General features: G+C 40.6%; 1 long non-coding RNA gene across 1 annotated transcript; it reads left to right on the top strand.

Annotated features, from left to right (window-relative positions):
* On the top strand, positions 1-5,311 carry LOC147654073 (uncharacterized). The gene is made up of 3 exons (XR_015285437.1): positions 1-252; positions 380-779; positions 1,379-5,311. It is a non-coding gene; the product is annotated as an uncharacterized LOC147654073 (long non-coding RNA).
* The last annotated feature ends 2,002 nt before the right edge of the window (positions 5,312-7,313 follow it).

Genomic DNA, 7,313 nt, shown 5'->3' with positions numbered 1-7,313 from the left:
ACTGGGATTATTGTTAGAGGTGAACATGAGGCCAGAGAGGCAGGGAAGAATTAACTGCTGTCCTGCTACTGGACTTGGTTGCAGGTTTCCTAACCTAGAGTTTTCTTGCATTGATTTAACTGATGTGATAAGACATACCTGTCAAACCTTTGAAAGGTGACTGGTGACTTTGTGTACTGCTCTGAAAAAGCAGCAATTAAGACTGATGAGGACTGAGATTTCAAGGTCTCCAACTGTGCACGCAGGACCAAGGTACTCATTTGAATTTCTTTGAAAAAAATATGCATAATATTAGAGATATGATTTAATCATGGTATGACAGATTCTAGGCACTGCACAGATTTGCTTACCTCTGAACCACTGTTTTTTCTCTTTCCAGTATGTGCCTCTGTATCATAAATGTTGTCTGACTTCCTTTACCTTGGTCTGTATTATATTTTCCTGCCTGAATGCACTGGTAAACAGAATGTGCAAACTCTTGGGGTAAAAGAAAATAGCATCAGAGGCAAGATCCCAGAGCAAGTATCCTTCAAAGAGTCGCTGCAACTATGGCTGAAACCAAGTGGATTCCCCTTACCTGGAATTAGAATGTTGGGATGGATAAGTGACTTTTTCCAGGGTTGAGATTAGGGTGGAGAAAGACAAGACCAAGGCAGGTTCTTGATGGGATCCTACGGGAATGATCCTCTGAAATGTTTGGCAGTGTCACTGGAGAGTAGTGGATGCATACAACTGGATGTCTGCTCATGTTAAAGTTTCTTCAGTCAAATTTTTTGCAGGTAATTTCCTGGAAAAGGCTAAGTCTAGATGTTTGGAGAAAAAAAGACATTGATTTTCTCTCCCTCGTAATATCAAAAATTAGACTTATATTTCTGGTTCGATCAATATCCCTGCCTTTATTGGAATGGTCAGTGGGCAAGTGCCCAGCAGTATTTAGAGGATCTGTGATCCAGAATCCCTTCCTAGTGCTGTGGAAGCACATGGTCCTTCCTTGTTTCCACCCTCACCCATTTTGCATCCAGATGTGCCACAGCTATAGGCCATGAAAAATCCCACAGTTCTCCCTGAAAAAGTTTCAGGAGCAGAATGTGGCCCTTCCCATCTTCCAGCATGAGATAACAAGGGAAGGTCTATTCTGAAATCTTCAGAGACTGTGGTTTATTTGCTTCTTTAGTAGGGCTTTGGTTCTGTTGTGGCTCTGTGTTCTGTTGGTTTCAGTTTTGTTTTTGTTTTTTTAAGACTAAATTATAAAAATCTGGCATGCTTTGATGAAAAGTCAACTATGGTGAAAAGATTAGATATTAAAGAACCACCTTTTGAAAGCATTTTTCTTTTTTTTTTAATTATTAAAATAACACTATTGTTAAAGATATGCCAGCTGTGAAGAATGGAGCAGTGCAGGCAGTGTGTTTGCCTCATGTTAAGATCTGCTTGGCATCAGATGTGATTCCCGTCTTCCCTGGGCCAGGAGAGTGAAAGTTCCATGCTGACCCGAGTGCGCTCGTACCTGCTGAGATACACCCGCCTGGAAACAAACAGGACATGGTTTTTTGGAGATACCACTGACAGTCCACAGCTGGGCATTGACTCCCTAGTGACTGCCAACCAAGGGGAACAGAGTACAGGCAAACACTCTGACTACAGTTTCAAACCAGAGACTGTTTCTGGATGCTTTACTGGGAGGCTGAAGCTGGTGCAGGGAGTGAATGAATCCTAGGGGTGGTGAGACAGAGAAGGGAGAAACTCTGCCAGCTTGGATGTGTGTACATGTTTTCTGCATTTAAAGCTGAAAATACTCTTAATCACTAATGCTTTATTTTTAAAGGCTGCTGTAGACTAGACCAGTGTCCTGGCTGCACAAGACTTCAGGCTGTACCGCAGCTGATGAAGTAGCTGCTCTGAGACCTACGGGAGCCTGCAGTAGGAGTCTCATTTAGGAGAGAAGTCAGGGTTGAGCAACAGACACACCCTGAAAAAAGCCACAGGTGATCCTTCTCCCTGGACCTGGTGAGAAACTGAAACATGTTATTTTCACTTCTCGAAATGATGTGCTGTTTACCAGCTCACAAATAATTGTAGAATTTACAGGCATTTCCAGAAGCTTTTTTTTTTTTTTTTTTTTTTCCATTCTGAAGTGGAAGACATTTTGAAACAACGGGAATGAATCAGTTCCACCCCATTCTTCATCAGCAAAAGTTTCATTCTGCATAGGCGCCTTGGGTGACCATTTTTCACCTTCTGAAATAGTGGCTCATAATAACAGCCTTGATATGATCTGTTAATCACTGTTGCCTGGTTCCATTCTTGTGCCACACTAGGTCCAAACAGTGAAATGTCAGAAGGTTAAGAATCAATTTTAAGCAGTAAAATACATCAAACTGTATAGTCTGCTAAAATGTTCTGAACAGATGAATGCTTTTTTTTTTAAAGCAGTTTAGTTTAAAGCTATCAAGTGCACAGCATGAAGGATGAATCTCCTTTTCTGTGTGTTTTGATGAACATGTCTGCAAGACTAACATCACCTATTATATTTTTTTATTTGCATGATATTTTGCAGACAGGACACAGGAATATTTTTGAACAAAAAATCATAATTCAAAATACATAATAATAGAGGAAAGGTAAATACACATTAAAACAAAAAAATATTTCTTTCCCTTATTTTCCTTTTTTGTTTCCAAAAGTAAAAAGGGAGATGAAATTCTGTGTTTTTATTGCAAACTTTACCTACTTTTAAGATCCGGCCTCTGAGAGCTTCATGTAGCTCTTAATTTTTTCTTGTTAAGAAAATCCTAGCTAAGCAGAATCGTTTAGGAGCTGCCTGGAAGGCAGTGATCATGCAATGGCAGAAAAAAAAAAGTGAAGATGGATGTTTGCTGAGTAACACTACTAAAGACACAGGAAGGAAGAAAAAAATGCACGAAGTCACAGATGCTCTCTTCTATTTGAACATGCATCCAGCTCTGACTGTTGGCAGTGGTGCATGGTTTGCATCTAGATTGCATCCAGAGGGATTCCACCTCCACCTGCACCTTTCTATGCCTGTCAGTCACCAAGTCAAAGTTAGTTTCTAGGCTCCCTCTACAGTCGATGGAGAAAAATCATTACCTCTGGAGAGCAGGTTCTCCTGTTTCCTCTGGACATGTCTTTCCCAGGCTTCAAGGTGACTTGGCACAGAATGAAGTGAATTGTCTGAAAACCTGAGCATGTCAACAGTAAAGGCTGGAGCGTGGAAATGGCTGTCTTGGCTTCTACCTTTTCATTTATTACTTAACTATTATATATATTCACTGAATAGAAGAAAAATAATTCAGTATTTTTCAGTATCTTTCAAGATGTCTTCTATCCTCTTTGACCAGTTCCAGCAATGTGCAGTAGGTAATATTTCTTCTTTTACATTGATTCTAAAGTTTAATAAAAACTCATATATAGTTTTTGAATTCTTTCATTTCATGTCATTAAGTGAAGCTAAGTTCCTTCTCATCCACAACCTCAACAGGAGATCTGTCCTTTGAGGATTTGTTTTTATTAGCTATCATTAACGTGGAACAGCCTACAGCCTTTATGGTGCTATTTTGTACACTGCACTAGCCATCATATTTGGAAAATACACCAGGATTCCATGAGTTTTATTCATCATAACCCTCAGCAGATTTAGTAAGGCTTGTTCAGTCTTTTTTAAGCTATTCCTGTCTGTGACCTCATCTCTGTTGAATGATAAGGATTTGTTCTGGCTTTCTTTTTTTTCCCCCCCTTCTTTTTTTTTTTTTGGATGTAATTTTTTTTTTAAAGGAGCACTACTGAAATCATTATTTTGTCTTGTTAAGGACTATGTTGTGGAAGGAGATCTTCAAGGAGATCTGAGTGCTATATTCATACAATAGGCAAGAACAAGCTGTTCCAGTGACAAATACAAAAGATGAATGTTAGGATAACCTTTGTGATAAAGACTCTGTGTGAATTTAAATAGGAAATAAAATAAAAGCGGGGTCAGACAAAAGGCAATGAGATAAATTTTCTCATGTCAAAACATGCAAAATTGATTCTCCTTTGGAGATCTAAATTAGTATGGGTCTTGCAAATGTGGTAGCCAACTGCAAAAAGAGGGTGGGAGAAAAAGGCTCTTTCTGCCCTCTAAAATGGACATGTCAAAGTCAAGGTGCAAACAGCTGTAAGTAGCTCCTAAATTAGTATTCACTGCTCCTAACTTCAAGTGCTAATCTCTGCCAGCAAACACTATAAACAGTGACATAAAATGGACCTTATTAACACTTACAGTCTCAAAATCGAAGTTAATAAGTTATAGCACTGCAGAAATTTTATTTTTGGTAAATATCAGAGAACGACTACTCTTGCAACATACTTGTTCTTAGCACTCCATACTGAATAAAAGTCAATAAGTAGTTGTGAAACAGCTTTGTTTTCACAGAGTGCATGATTGATTCTCTGTTGCAATGTCCTACCACAGCCACTGCGGCTTATGTAAAAATGTCATGCCACAGTGATATTGAAAACATACAGGTTTAAGCCACTCTGGTTTGTTCTGTACTTTGTCTTTAAATGAAACAAGCAATAAAACCCCTCCATAATCAGCCTGTAAGGACTGTCATATTTCCTAACTCAGCTTTGAAAAGGCAATTTTTATAAACATTGTGTACACTAGATTCCAGTCTCATTGTTGGTGCCAAATGTTCTAACAGAGCAAAGGCAGAAGTGGAGCTCATACACCAAGAGCACTCCAGTTCCCTGCTAAGATTCCCCAAACTGTGATATATACAAGAAAGCAGTAATTGCTTTTTTTCCCCTCCCCTCCCATTTAAGTTTTGGTTTTACCTTGTAAAAGATATAAATGCTGAAATACAAAGTTCTTCAAATATGGCAGAAAGTAAAGACTGAAATATTTTTAAAAGCCTTATAAGAAAGGATAAATATATCAGGAATAATTTGAGGATCACAATCAAGTACTTACAGAAAATGTATTGTATTCATAAATAAAGACAGATTATTAAGTGATGCAGAACTATTAAAAGAAATCATAGGAGCACTTGGAATTGTGGAAACCAAACTGACACTTCAAGTGACTGTGTGAAAACTCTGTGATGCATAATAAAGAGGAGATTGAATTTTACTCAAGACCACCTGCAGCCGTGCTCAGCTTTCACACTTCTATGCAGGCATGTCCTAAAAGTGTAATAAAATGAGTGTTGAGCTCTACAGCTACCTTACACATCCAAAGAGGCAGGCTTGCTCTGCTCCTTCTCTCCCACATGCATCTCCACAAGTTTGTCCTGCCCTGGAGACAGTACAAAAACCTACTGGGGGCAACCAGAAATGAGGCCTCAAATCCAACCCTAGTCTCCAGTCCTCTGGCATAACCTGGGAACCCCAAGCTGCTTTAATAACTAAGCACATTGTTTTCTGGGAAGGTGAGTGGTGTCAGTGCTGTTTATCAGGGGCACATGCAGGCGTAACACACCACAGACAATCTGTCTATAATGTTGTAAAAGTAGTAAGCTCTTTATGCCTACAAGAGAAATTTGCAAAGACATCAACAGATATGTGGATAATATATTAATCTCCCCTTCCCCAAAGCTACCAAGTGTGCTTTGCTCTGCTACTGAATAATTTTCCACACTCTTTTCCATTATATTTCTAAGGTGAAAAAGCTTTTTATCCCCAAAGTAGCCCTCTCCACTCAAGCAGTTGAATAAGTAGTGATATCTCCTGCCTGGCTGATGAACAGCACAGCACTACAGACAGAGTTCAAACTGTATATTTATTGAGGACTCCTATAACAGTTCAGATTTCTAATAAATTAGGTGTGCATACGCTTTACTTATGCAGATTCCCTCAGATCCCTTTGCCTTCACTCTGTCTCTTTGACAAGCTGGAGAAAAGGCTAGTACATGTTATTTTGCATCTGTTCCTCAGAAATATATTTTATTCTCCCCTGCATCCCTAGGCCCCTATTTCCACAGATGTCCTGGCATAGCTCAGGTGGGTTTTAGCCCCACTGCCTTGTCCATGGCCTGGGTCAAGCAGGATGCCCTTGCTCTGGGCCAGCTCCATCAGGCCACCAGTGTGTTCCCTCAAGCTGGAGTCCTTCAGCCTGGTGGCTGCAGCATGAGCCTCTCTGATGGGGCTGCCCTGTGGCTCCTCTTGTGCAGCTCCTGGTGCAGCTGGGATGAGAAACTTCATTGGCTTCACTGGGGACCTGTTCTGCAGACAGGAATGTTCCCAGTCGGCCCAGACATCACTGAGATGGTCCTCAGAAACTCCCCACTAAGATGTGACTTGAGTTCATGAGGCTGTGCAGAGAAGGACTGAACAGTGAGGGGTGAGAAGGATCATCAGAAGAGCTCCGTGATCCAGCCCTGCTTCTGAGGTGTGTCATGAGATTGTGGTTCCAATGGTAAAGAGGCTGTCATGCTGTCCCAGGTGACACAGATTCAGATCTTCTCATTCAGAAGTCTTCTCACACTGCCATTTGCAAATGCTTGTTGGATTTCTGCCCATGTGTTTATGGATGCAGCCAAGTTGTGTGCACACAGACAGGCTGAATGCAAATGCATACATACTGACTCTCTGTCTTGGTTTGAAAAGTAAAATAAAAATGCAGTAGTACAAAAAATTCCAACCAACCAAAAAAAACCACTGACAGAGTCAGAATACAAGCTGACACCCTGTTGGTCAAGGTGCTGTTAGCAGTCTGATTAAATGGTGGCTGGAGTCCTCCTGGAGTGACAGATGTGGATCTCTTGAAGCATCTGTTGAAGCATCCTGTAGAAGGGTGTAGTTGTCCTCTGCAGGTCCAGTGATGGTGTAGATGGATCAGGTATTCCTCTGGGAATCCAGTGGAGATAGGTTGCCTGTGGTGTTCTAAGTCTCAGATTATATCCAGGTAGGAATGCTTGGCTCTTCCCCCTGGGTGGAGCATCTCACACTGGGATGATGTAATTTTATCAGTCATGCAGTGAGACTCAATGGAAGATATCCCCCTGGAGGGAGGATGGGTTGTAGAAGAGGTAAAGAACACTGCCCCACCTGGTTTCCACAGATGGTAATAGGATACATACTTTTGGTTACATCTTGCCTTGCAACCCAAGACACTCTCCAAATTCCATTCCTTCTTACGTGGGAGTAGTTTTAGCTTTATAAAAAATGCGATTCCTATAGATTGTCTCTCTGCTTTTAACATTATTATTTTCAGTATAAATCCTTGGTAAGGTCACCAGGTGCCCCAGTTTCATAAGTGCCCAATTTTCATAATGACAGTCATGGAGAAATTAAAGTGCTCTAGTTTTTAAAATTGT

The sequence above is a fragment of the Cyanistes caeruleus genome, chromosome 3 (assembly GCF_971803275.1).
Source record: "Cyanistes caeruleus chromosome 3, bCyaCae1.hap1.1, whole genome shotgun sequence".
Classification (NCBI taxonomy): Eukaryota; Metazoa; Chordata; class Aves; order Passeriformes; family Paridae; genus Cyanistes; species Cyanistes caeruleus.
The sequence above is the reverse complement of the archived record's forward strand: the minus strand, read 5'-3'. Positions and strand labels throughout refer to the sequence as shown.